Source organism: Mustela nivalis (genome assembly GCF_964662115.1).
Source record: "Mustela nivalis genome assembly, chromosome: 9".
In the NCBI taxonomy this organism is placed as follows: domain Eukaryota; kingdom Metazoa; phylum Chordata; class Mammalia; order Carnivora; family Mustelidae; genus Mustela; species Mustela nivalis.
Window position 1 is genome coordinate 11,602,727 of NC_139028.1, and position 12,803 is coordinate 11,615,529.

Sequence of the window (12,803 nt, forward strand, 5' to 3'; positions counted from 1 at the left end):
CAACAGAAAACAGGACTGCAATGCGAATACCTTCAGTTCATAACCATATTAGGTTCCTTGGCTTTATTTAGCAGAGGGAGAAAAATGACTTTGTTACCTGAATACTAACAAGAGCACCTAGTTAGCTGTTCAGGTTGCTTTAGAAGAAGAAAACCTACAAGAAAGGCTAGCAACAGCCTTGGCTAGCAACAAACATCTTAGAGATTGTTTTAGAGATTTTCATATTTCCATATTAATATGTCATACTGATACCATTTTAAACTAATACACAAGTTCTAGTTTTATGGTGTATATAGATATGCAAAATTAGAGTGGGAAATTAATCTCTCATTCAATATAGCAGCTAAAGAAAAGCTCTTGTCTTCTGCACAGTGTATTCTAATTTACTCTAACAGCATTCTCAATTGTACACAACATGCAAGGGAAAATATGTACCATGAATAAAAGTACCTGCCATTTATTGTCTATATATCAGATGCACATGGTCTTTCTCTGTATATATGTATTCTCTCAATAACACAAAAAATCTTTTATTATTTCTGTTTAAGAGTGAGAAAATTATGGCTCATGGGCTATTAGTAATTTGCCCAAAGTCACAACTCGAAGATTTGAGATGTTTATCTGAGTTTGAAACTTGCATATTATCCATTAAAACCTGATTTTTGTTTTCAGAGAGGGAAAGCAGGGGCAGAGAGAGAATCCCAAATAAGCTTCACACTCAGCATGGAGCCCTACCCAGAGCTTGAACTCATGACCCTGAGATCATGACCTGAGCTGAAATCAAGAGTCAGACGCTTAACGGACTGAGCCACCCAGGCATCTCAAAGCATGAGAGTTTTAATTTCTTTTTCAACCTTCTGAAACAGTTTTAGCTGAAACTTTCCTAAATTTATACCTTTCTGTCTTTTACCAGTGATAATAGGAATTGAAAGAAGTATTAAAAATAGGAGCTGGGGGGATGGTGCCTTGGTGGCTCATGGGTTAAACAACTGATTCTTGGTTTCTCCTCAGGTCATGATCTCAGGGTCTTGAGATCAAGCCCTGCTTCAGGCTCCATGCTGAATTGGGGAGTCTGCTTGTCCCTCTCCTTCTGCTCCTTCTGCCCACCTTCTCCCCTTCTCTCTCCATCCTCAAATGAATACATACATACATGCATGCATACATACATACATACACATATATATACATATGTAAATAAATATCTTTTTAAAAAATAGGAGGTGGGGCTGAATAACAAAATGGATTTGCCAGGAACCCACCTTCTATAAAACACCCACATGTAGCATAAAATATATTTTACCGTTTTTCTGGGCCACAGATGTGAGGGAGATGGCCAAATGGCTAACAATCAAAACAGGTTGATGCTTGATGAGCAGTAAGCTTTAAATCAGATTTCTCCTGGGGGTAAATAACTGATAGCTTTGTAACCAAGAGACTAAACACTGGATTAGCTACAGAGTGGGGGAACAGAAAATGAGCCTCCAGAAATGGACTTAGAATGGTAATGAAATAGTCCCAGTCTGTAGCAAAAGCAGGATTCAAAAGGAAATAGAGTTAAATCGCCACTGGAAGAAAGCACCATAACTTTCGTCTTATAGGTTTTCCGTAGATTAAGATGTATGGCTTCCAGATAATCATCATATACACAAGGAAATAAACTACCATGAATGAAAGCCAGCAGAAAAAAACCCAAACAACAAAGACCAGAGATCTCTAAAGAACTCAAACTATTTAATTTTCAGATAGAAATAAATGATGTACAAAAAAGAGTATGTGAAAATGATGAAAACTAATAGTTGACACATTGGTAAAACACAAAATAGAACTTTTATCATAAAAAATATTACAAAACATAAACTAAGTAAGATCTAGCTGGAGAGAAATTTAGCAAACTGAGAAACATATTCAGAAGTAGCACAAAACACAACACAGAAGTAGGAGATGAAAACCATGACAGTTTTAGACGGAGGATAGAATAGGGGTTATAGTGTATGCTTAGCTGAATTCCCAGAAGTCCAGTATGGAGATAATAGAAGAAAGGCAACATACCCAGGAATACCGTACATTGATCTTTCTAGTTCATGCTGTAATGAAGCAACCCCCACATCTTAGTGGTTTAGTACAACAAAAGTTGGCTTCAGTCAAGATGATGCTTGCCTGTTTTTCATTCAGTAAGTCAGTAATCTAAACTGTTCTGATCTTGAATCTCTCTGCCATCTTGACCTGAAGTTGCCATGTTTGTTCTGGAAAAGGAAGAAGGGTGTAGAGAATGACACAAGCCTTGTCACTGTCTCAACCTGGAATGATGCCCATCTCTCCCACTTACCTACCCTGAACAAAACAGTCCCAAGGTTCCTATGAAAGTTTACCAATTAGACTGAAAACAGATTTCTCAATAGCAACAATAAAAGGGAGCAGGGAATAATACATTTGAAGGGCTAGGAGAAAACTACTTTCAACTTCTGTATTCCTGAAAAAAAAAATCAAAAGGGAAGACAGACTAAACATATTTTCAGATAAAATACATATTTTATATTATATAAAGAGATTGCCATAAATAAGTCTACATCAAGGGACTTGCTGAAGAACTTTTGTGAGATAATCAATGATCTCAGAAGACAGGTCCATGATTCTGGAAGGAATAGTGAAAAAGAAATCGATGAATATGTAGATAAATCCAAACAAATGTGTTTTTTTGTTTTTTAAGATTTTATTTATTTATTTGACAGAGAGAGATGACAAGCAGGCAGAAAGAGAGGAGGAAGCAGGCTCCCTGCTGAGCAGAGGGCCCAATGTGGGGCTCTATCCCAGGACCCTGAGATCATGATTTGAGCCAAAGGCAGCGGCTTAACCCACTTAGCCACCCAGGCGCCCCGCAACAAATGTTTTTAAATAAAATAATATCTAATTTGGGGAAGTTGGAAAAAGGACAGCACTAAATGATTGAACCAAAAAATGCATGTAAAATGTAGAAGATTGATTTGAATATGGTGTTAAGTATTTTCTTACATTGTTTAGAGGTGAGAATTATATTAGCTTCAAACATTAAATTAGAATGTATAATGAGCTTCTATGATAACTAACAAAAATAGAGGGGATATAGTTTTCAAATGAGTAGAAAAAAATGAATGGTTTAAAAATAATAAAGCAACCTAAAAATTCTTAAGGCTTAAAAGGAGAACAAATGAAAAGCTCAAGACAAAATATAAGGCATTGATTTCATAACCCCTCTGACCCCTCATAATCCCAACTGGGGATTCATAAATACTCATGAAAACAGACAAATAGTAAAGAGATAGAAATAACACATCGGTCTTAAATGCTAATTAAAAGAAACTTGGAGAGCGATGTGAAGTTCAGACAAAAGTGACTTTAAGAATAAAAGCAATTTTAGATATTGGAAAAGTTATTGCATAATACTAAAAATTTGAATTGAATCAGGAAAGTTAAATGATATAAATGTGTATGCATCTAAAATCATATAGATATAAAACCAAAAGTGCTTTGAAAACAGTAAAAAAGTAGTTCAACTGCCATCGAGTTTAAGAATAAAAGAGAAAAGGTACAGATATTAAAACTGAAAAATGAACATGACTGCAGGCAGTAGAGTGTAAAAAAAAAAAAAAGTATAAGGCAAACAACGTTATGCCAACAAAGTCTATTTTGGCAAATTACTAGGAAAAATATCACTTAACGGTGGTTATTCAAAAAGAAATAGGCTAATAAGTGCTGCTGATAAAGATGTGGAGAAAAAGCCATTGTGATGCACTATTGGTGGGAATGCAAACTGGGGCAGCCATTGTGGAAGATAGGGCAGAGGTCCCTTGGTAAAGTAAACGCGGAGCTACCACGTGATCCCGCAATTCTACCTCTGCATATATATCTGAATGAAACGAGATCACTGTCTTGAAGAGATATCTGTTCCCCCTTATTCATGAAAGCATTATTACAACAGCCCAGATATGGAGACAACCTAAGTGTCCATGGAGGGATGAATAAAGACACACACACACCAATGTTATTCAGCCATAAAAGAAGGGACTCCTTCCGTTTGCGACAACATGGATGGAACCTGGCGACATGATGAAGTGACAAAAGTCAGACACAGACAAATACTGCACGATCTCATTTGCATATAGAATATAAAATACCTTAACTCATTTAAACAGAGAGTAGATTGGTGGCTGCTGGGGTGAGGTGGGGGATTTGGGTAAAAGAAGGTGGGAAGACGGTAAAAACGTTGAGTAAGGTAAGTTCTGGAGTTCTGACCTAAAGCATGACAACTTTAGCTAACAGTACTGTATTATATACTGTAGAAGTTGCTAAGAGTAAATCCTAAAAGTTCTCGATCCCTCTCCCACCCACTCCCCTGACAAAGATAATTATATGAAGCGATAGATGTGTTAACTAACCTTATTGTGGTAATCATTTGGCAATATATGCATTTATCAGATCGTCACGTTGTTTTATAGAGAAGTTCTAGAAAAATTCCATGAAACAAATAAATCTAATTCTCTGCAAAAGATTTCAGAGAAAAAAAGTTTATAACTCCCTATTCATTTTAATAGATGACTTTTACATTTATAACAAAGTATACACAGTATGACAAATGGAAATCATAAGCTAATCTTACTCATTAATATAGATCAACATTCTAAATAGTTTTAGCAATTCTGGCCATATAAACATAATTCATTATGTGTAAGTTGGACTTCTTCTTGGAATAGCTTGATTCAACACTAAAATTGTTTAAAGGAAAGAAATATGATTATCTCAAGGCATGCAACAAAGTGTCTTATAAAATTCAATTTCTGTTTATGACTGAAAACCTTACAGCAAGTATCCATTCTTACTATATGAGATGTCAGAAGCGTTCTTGCTATCACTGCTTCTAGTCGACATTGCACTGGAGGTCCTAGAGGTGCTGCACTAGCTAGTGAGGTAAAACAATAAAAATGAAGGTGCAAGGAAGAATTGGAGGGATTTGAACAATTCCCTCATAAATCAAAATACAATCATCCTGGGTTGCCTGGCTGGCTTAGTCAGTAGAGCATGGGACTCTTGACTTCAGAGCCTTGAGTTCAAGGCCCACATTGTTCATAAAGCTTATTTTTTTTTAAAAATAGGGGTTCCTGGGTGGCTCAGTCAGTTAAGTGTCTAGCTTTTGCTCAGGTCATGATCTCAGGGTCCTGGCATTGAGTCCCACATGGATGGGGCTTCCTGCTTAACGGGGAGCCAGCCTCTCCCTCTGTGGGCTGGTCCCCTGCTTGTGCTCTTTCTCTCTGTCAAATAAATAAATAAAAATAAAAAATATATAAACTGAAATTTTGAAATATATGATCATCTGCATAGAGAACCACCAAACCTTTAAGACAAATCATTAGAAATTTTAAGAGGTAAACAAATTAGTTGCCTGTGAGATCGATATATTTAAGTCAATTTTATTTTTATATATCATCAACAATGAGATAGAAAAAATAATTTTAAAAATATGTCATTTAGAATTGCAATAAAAGCCATCAGGTTCTAGGAATAATTTTAGGAAAAGAGAAGCAAGACTTTTGTTTCATTTTTTCCCCATATTTCCTTTTTTATTTTTTATATTTAAATTCAACTAATTAACACATGGTTTATTATTAGTTTCAGGGCTAGAGTTCAGTGATGTATCAGTCTTATTAGACACCCAGTGCTTATTACATCACATACCCTCCTTAATGTCCATCACCTGGTTATCCCAACCCCCTACTTCCCACCCCTCCAGCAATTCTGTTTTCTGTTTCCTATGATTAAAAGTCTCTTATGGGGTGGCTCACTTGGTTAAGCATCTGACTTTGGCTTGGGGCACGGTCTCGGGGTCCTGGGATCGAGCCCCTCATCAAGCCCCACAGCGGGCTCCCTGCTCAACAGGAAGCCTGCTTCTCCCTCTCCCAATCCCGTGCTTGTGTTCCTTCTCTCTCTGTGTCTCTGTCAAATAAATAAATAAAATCTTTTAAAGTGTATTCATTAAAAAAAAAAGTCTCTTACATTTTGTATCCCTCTTTGATTCATCTTCTTTTATTTTCTTCTCTCTTCCTCTATGATCCTCTGTTTTGTTTCTTAAATTCCACATGTGAGTGAGAGCATACGGTAATTGTTCTTTTCTGATTGACTTATTTCACTGAGCATAATACTCTCTAGTTCCGTGCATGTTGCTGCAAAAGGCAAAATTTTTAGTTCTGGAACTTAATATCTTTGTTGAACGACTCTAAAGAAGAGCTTTTAAAAAATCCAGTTATTCTGCCTTAACAAATGCGGGAATTATCTTGTTGCACTTTTGATTGTTTTGGTCAATTGTGTTATCCCAGGTAATTCTCTGTTTTGTGTAAGTTTTTAAATTTATTTACCCTGAGCTATGGGAAGTAGCATTTTCATTTCTTAAAATTTACTCCCTGAAAAATAATCAGTACTCACATTTTAGTATATTTCCTGATCTTTTTGGAAGCATACCTTGTAGCCATCATTTAGAGTACTTACAGTGGTGGGAAATGGCCTCGAAGAGTGTTTAGGATTTCAGTTACGTCCTCTTCCCTTGCAACTTCAATCTGTGTGTATCCTAGTTCCTGGCCATATCCAGATCACTGGAAAATAGCTGACACAATATTAGTGATACACTTGGTAAAAATCTTTAAAAGTACACTTTTTCCAACCAGTGAAATACTGAAAAATCAACTTTCACTAAACCAGCACTTAGCATTTTGCTCATTAGTCCTTAGATTACGCTTTCACTAGATTTCTCCCACTTGAGCAATAGAAAAGAGGATGGAAATGAAATCATGAACCAATTTAAATAAATGCAGAGCAGCAATTCTTTGCTGGAAAAGAAAGTATTTTTCTTTAAATGGAAGTGAATCTCAAGTTTAAGACTGAATTCTGAAAAGGCAATCTGGAAGAAGCCCTTTTATATTATGGTTACAATGAACAGATTTGTTGTTTTTCTTGCCAAAAGGGCAGTGTCTCAAAATCAGCCTGGGCAGATCCATCAGAATGTAGACAACTAAATTCCCCCAAAGAAAACTTCCCTTCTCCAAAGTACACACGTTCCAGTACTTACAGAAGCAATTCTTTCCCAATGCAAGCATATCTTTCACACTGAAAACAACTTTATAATTTTTATCTTCTTTCATGAACTTGAACAAATTAAATCAGTAAAGAAAATAATTACCCACAACAGGTATCCCTTATTGTGAAAACTGTATGCTCTACTCCATCTCGTGTGCATAATTGAAAATACCTAGCATGACGGCATGGGTGTTTCTGTTTGGCCACTAGACATTGGAGAGCACTTCCCTGGTGTCCACGGTTCTGGGGCATAATGAGGGCATTACTGATGCATACACCAGCAATGCCTTTGCTTTTATGTCTAAATAGCAGTGAGTGGGCTTCATGACGTCCACCGCATATCAAGAATGCATGTATGGAAATCAGGCAGTAATTGTACTAATGCTAGTATCTATGGAATGACTATTTTCTCTCTGCCAGGTGCTCTGCTAAACATTTTGTTTGGACTATCCCATTTAATCTTTGTAAATCCCTTAGGAAGTAAATATGGTGATCCCTGTTCCACCAAGACAAAAATGGAAGCTTCCAGGGACAGAATAACTTGGCCTTGGTCTGATAGCTGGTCTCTGGCAGAGGATTCAAAAGCTTCTCTGTCTGACTCTGAAGACTGCTCCGACCATTAGGCAGCTCCAGTATTTAAACACACAGAGACATAATAGAAAAATACAGCAGGAAACCAGAATGAGGAAACATCAAAGGCATTTTTCATAGGCTTAATACCAGACTGTATGGTCTAAATCTAGACACAGGATTTTACTGGCTATTTCTCTCTTTCCTGTCCATCTGTAATCTATCTGTTTATGTCTGCCAGCCTTTTGTGACCTGTCTCTCCTCTATCAGTCTCCCCCCACCCCCACATCGTGATTGGATCAGGGACGGGCTTGTGGGCCAGACAGAGCCAGGCAGAGTCCTTTGGACAGGCCTGATGTGGACACAGAAGGGAAAAAGCGTCCTGATCCTTCTGAGAGTGTAAGCGCTAATGGCTGCCTCACCTGGAACTGCCCTGAGTCACCTTCTCTGCTCGGAGAGAAGGCTTGCTCACTCCTGAGGCCAACAGAGACCAGATAAGGGGCTAAAGACATGTGTCACATGATATTTGAGACCTGAGAGCCAGCTGCGTTAGGGTTAGGAGCATAAGATGCCTCTTCGGTATCTCAGTAAGATGAGTAGGAAAGACCTTTTTTCCCCTCAAAGTTTAATTTGAGTTGGGTTTCTCATTTCTCAAACACAGAAGTGCTGACTCATTTCCACTGTATAATTTTACATTTTGTTGAAGATTCCATACTCTTTTCTGTGTGTGTGTGTGTGTGTGTGTGTGTGTGCGCGCTGCAACCACTTTCTGCACTGCCGATTCCTGATCTTTCTTCTGGCAAAGATGGGTAATGCAGAGTATCCACGGATAGAGTTGTGGTGCCTCATAACATGAGCTGCAGGTTACATGCACAGGTGACAATCTGTATGTGTGCTGGAGAACACAGAAGAAGCACCATAAAATTAACTGCTTACTACCCCAAACATCATGCCACCAGGATTTTGAGCATTAAACTCTGAAACATAAATCATTCCAGACAATTTAGGCAAAACGTGCTTGAGCCTGCTCTAGCTCCCTGTCACCATGTAAAGCTGATTTAATTCCTTAAGGCTGCTGCAATGGTGCATCATAAATCCCTAGAGTTACACTGTTCTCTGTATGCTACTCACCCACGGAATCAGACTCTGATATTCAATCTAGTCTTTCATAAATTAACTAATAGCTTAGTAAATGTCTCTATCAGGGTTTCAAGAAATTTTGACATTTTAGTGGCCAATTCAGTATAGTTTTTATTGCTTTATTAGTAATGTTTTTCAAGGATTTATATATGTCTATGCTAGTGGAATGAAATGTCCCTCCTACAGGCTTTCTGTAGTATTACAGGAGGTGTATAATGTTAGACAAACATTAAAAAAATAAGAACTGAAAATACCATGTATAGTACTTGACACAAAGTTTTTTTTGGATGTAAGTAGAGTGAATTAAGAAAAGAGTTGAGATGTTTTGGAGGAAGGAAATTTTTTCATAAGTCAGATTAGGAAATACAAGTTTATGGTTTTGAAGAAATGTTGGCTCGATTTACTTTAAAATATGATAAGGGTTTCTATGTAAGGAAGGAATACTTCATGGAAAAAGTCAGAGGATTCATCATTGGTGAAATTTAGGAATCAAACTAGCAAACTCTCCATCTTGGTTACTTATGAAAACTATTTATTTAAAGACTGTCCAAAGTGCTTCCAAATTGCTTGAGCAAGTTGAAAGTAATCTCCGTAAAAGTCATCTTGTGGGTCATTTCTGAAGAATCTGTAGGAGAATGACAAAGATAAGATGAAAATGCAAGGCAGGCAGAAGGGCGTGTGGAGTTCAGGGAAGATACAGAAATTGTTCTGGGAAAATCCTTCAGCTTTTAATCTCACTGGGTTTCAGTTCACAGATGTGAGTAGAAAGTCCCCTCCTTAGAGGAGCTGAATGAATTTCTTTTTCTCCAGTGGAGGAAAAGACACTGGAGACTTAAAATCCAAAACAACAGAAGGAATATTGTTTGATACATAAGATGGTATAATTTCATATATGGTTTTGCTGTTACATAACTCTTAGTTTCTAGATTTTAAGAATGAAGACTCCTTTTCTAATGAGGCATACATATTTTTACTTTTTTATTTTTTTTTCTAGGCCTTTACTGTTTGGGGTTAGAGACAACTAAATAAATCAAGGAGTGAAGCTTGTATTAAATAGCCTAGTCTCGTATGTCCTACCACCTAGCTTCCCACTGACATTTCCATTACCTGAAATGTACAAAGTAAAGAGTTTCTGAGCTCCTCAAAGATGAGGTAGTATATAAATAGCAGTGCTCTAAAAGGCAAATTGGAAAGTTGAAGGGAGTGAAAATAAAATCTGTGCTGTTGACTTGATCTATGAGCACATTTTAAAACAATAAATATCCCTGTGATGGTTAGCAGCTTTATGCAGATTGTACCAGAAAGGAAAGCAATCATTCAGAGCAGCCAAGGAGAAAGCAGATCATAAGTCAGGAAATGGCACTTTAAAATTAGAAATGTAAACATCTCACCAAAAAGTAAAGGTAGGAATGGTCTTATCCGTGACCCTTGAGTTTAGCCACAAGGACACCCATATAAAACATCACATTAAATGTAAACGCTGGATCGACTGAACACGAACACCACTGGCTGGCATCAGCCCTAAGGAATATTGCCTTCACTAACTTCTGCAAAGCCAGGAGAAATGTTTTCCCCCCACCTCCCTCTTTCCACCAACCCATCCATTCTGAAGTGGAGTAGGCACGAAGAAAAAAAAAATTCACCTTAATGAAATTGGCTAAGAATAGATTCATTTTTGCACAAGTAATCTGGCTAAAAACAAAAATATTAAAGAAGTAATTTGATGAGATCTTCAATAAGAGAATCAGTTTCCCTGAGTATATTAGGCAGTATTTTCCCCCAAAGCATCTTCCCGAATACATACAGATTTGGTGGGTATATACCTTGCTTTATCCATTGCCCTGCTAAAGGACTTTTCAAAGGGCACTAAAAAAGCTCATTATCTAAAGCAACAGTTCATCATATGTTTTTGTAAAGTGAGGGATTACTTTCCTGTTCCTGTCTCATTTTATCTTTTGTAAGAGTTGTTCTCATAGGAGAGTGCAATAATATACTTCTAAGCAATGAGATGTAAAGATATACGAATAAGGTGAATTGAGCAGTGTGTATTAAACAGAGCTTTGAAATTTGGTTTGAAGATGTCTGTCACATTTGGTCACCCTAAAGCCAAATCTAAGAAGTTAATGGGGTAAGAAAATGTCGGTTTGTAGTCATCAAGGTGTTTTTTCTCCCGTGGAGTTCACTGAGCAGTAATTTATTTGCACTTCTAGAATTTTTCATTCTACTATCTCTATTTTTTTTTAAATTTTGAAAATTTTTGACTCTAAGGAAAACATAAAAAATAATACAGTGTATGTTCATATTATCCCCTACCTAGGTTCATTATAACTTTTTGCCATATTTGCTTGTGCTTTCTTTCTGAATTACATTTTTTATTCTTTTTTTTTTTTTAACTTTTTATTTTTTATAAACATATATTTTTATCCCCAGGGGTACAGGTCTGTGAATCACCAGGTTTACACACTTCACAGCACTCACCAAAGCACATACCCTCCCCAATGTCCATAATCCCACCCCCTTCTCCCAAACCCCCTCCCCCCAGCAACCCTCAGTTTGTTTTGTGAGATTAAGAGTCACTTATGGTTTGTCTCCCTCCCAATCCCATCTTGTTTCATTTATTCTTCTCCTACCCACTTAAGCCTCCATGTTGCATCACCACTTCCTCATATCAGGGAGATCACATTTTTTATTCTTTTTTATGCTGAATATAAAATTAGGCCGGGGGGCCCATTCACACATCTATGTACACAAACACATACACTCTCTCTTTTTTAACTCTTTGAAGGTAAGAGACTGACATGTCATCAAACATATTCCAAGATTAAGATGGGCTTTGACGGAACAATCACATCATTTTGACCTCTGTCACACTTAAGAAAACCACTCAACATTATCTAATATACAATCCATATTTGAATTTTCTCAGTTGCCCGCAATATGTGTTTTTTTTCTAATTATTTTTATTAACATATAATGTATTACTTGCCCCAGGGGTGCAGGTCTGTGAATCGTCGGGCTTACACCTTTCACAGCACTCACCATAGCACATACCCTCCCCATAACCCCCCAAAATGTGTTTTTTTAATTTAAATTTTCATGATACCAAAATGAGTCCACACCCGGTGGCTTGTAGATGATTGCATATTCTACATATGAGTTTGTCTGATTGTTTCCCCCTGATGTGCTTCCAGTTAAGGGATGTTGGGTGTCGGGCGTGCCTGGGCGGCTCCGATAGTTAAGCGTCTGCCTTCAGCTCAGGTTCTGATCCTGGGGTCCTGGGATCGAGTCCCGCTTCGGACTACTGCTCAATGGGGAGCCTACTTCTCCATCTCCCTCTGACTCTCTCTCTCTGTCTTTCATGAATAAATAAATGAAATCTTTACAAAAAAGAAAAGGCTGTTGGAGAAAACACTTCTTAAATGATGTTGTATCCTCTTGCTGTTGATGCAGTAAATGCCCAACTAAATATAATGCTAGTTTGTCTCATATTGGTGATGCTAAGACTTGTCGCTTGGTTAGGGTGGTGAGAGCTACACCTCTTCATTTTTAAAGATGTATTTTTCTTGGGTAGGTAGCAAACCATCTATTCAGGAATATTTTGAGATTGTGTTAGTAACCTACTCACCCCCCCCCCAGTGGCTTTTTAACCTGTGTTGTGTGTACATGTGTGTGTTGATTTGGATTTATGGATTCTTGATTCAAGAATAATTTTTATGGGGCACCTGGGTGGCTCAGTCATTAAGTGGCTGCCTTCAGCTCAGGTCATGATTCCAGGGTCCTGGGGTAGAGCTCTGCATCAGACTCCCTGCTCCTCGGGGAGCCTGCTTCTCCCTCTCCCACTTAGCCTGCTTGTGTTCCCTCTCACTGTGTCTCTCTCCGTCAAATAAATAAATAAAATCTTTTAAAAAATGAATAATTTTTATTATTCTTTTAGATTCTCAAAATATTGTGTAGCCAGTGGAAGCCCCTTCAGATAGTCTCCATCTTGTTCCAAC

The 12,803-nt window shown here is 37.5% G+C and overlaps 2 long non-coding RNA genes across 2 annotated transcripts in view; one reads left to right on the top strand and one right to left on the bottom strand.

The window, feature by feature from the left end:
• Positions 1–12,803, top strand: part of LOC309841335 — a 476,175-nt gene that overhangs the window by 274,483 nt on the left and 188,889 nt on the right. The gene's annotated exons all lie outside the window — the stretch shown is intronic.
• LOC309841370 lies at positions 2,511–6,889 on the bottom strand. The gene is made up of 4 exons (XR_014299091.1): positions 6,514–6,889; positions 6,025–6,191; positions 4,413–4,515; positions 2,511–2,632 (listed from the first exon to the last, which is right to left on the bottom strand). It is a non-coding gene; the product is annotated as an uncharacterized lncRNA (long non-coding RNA).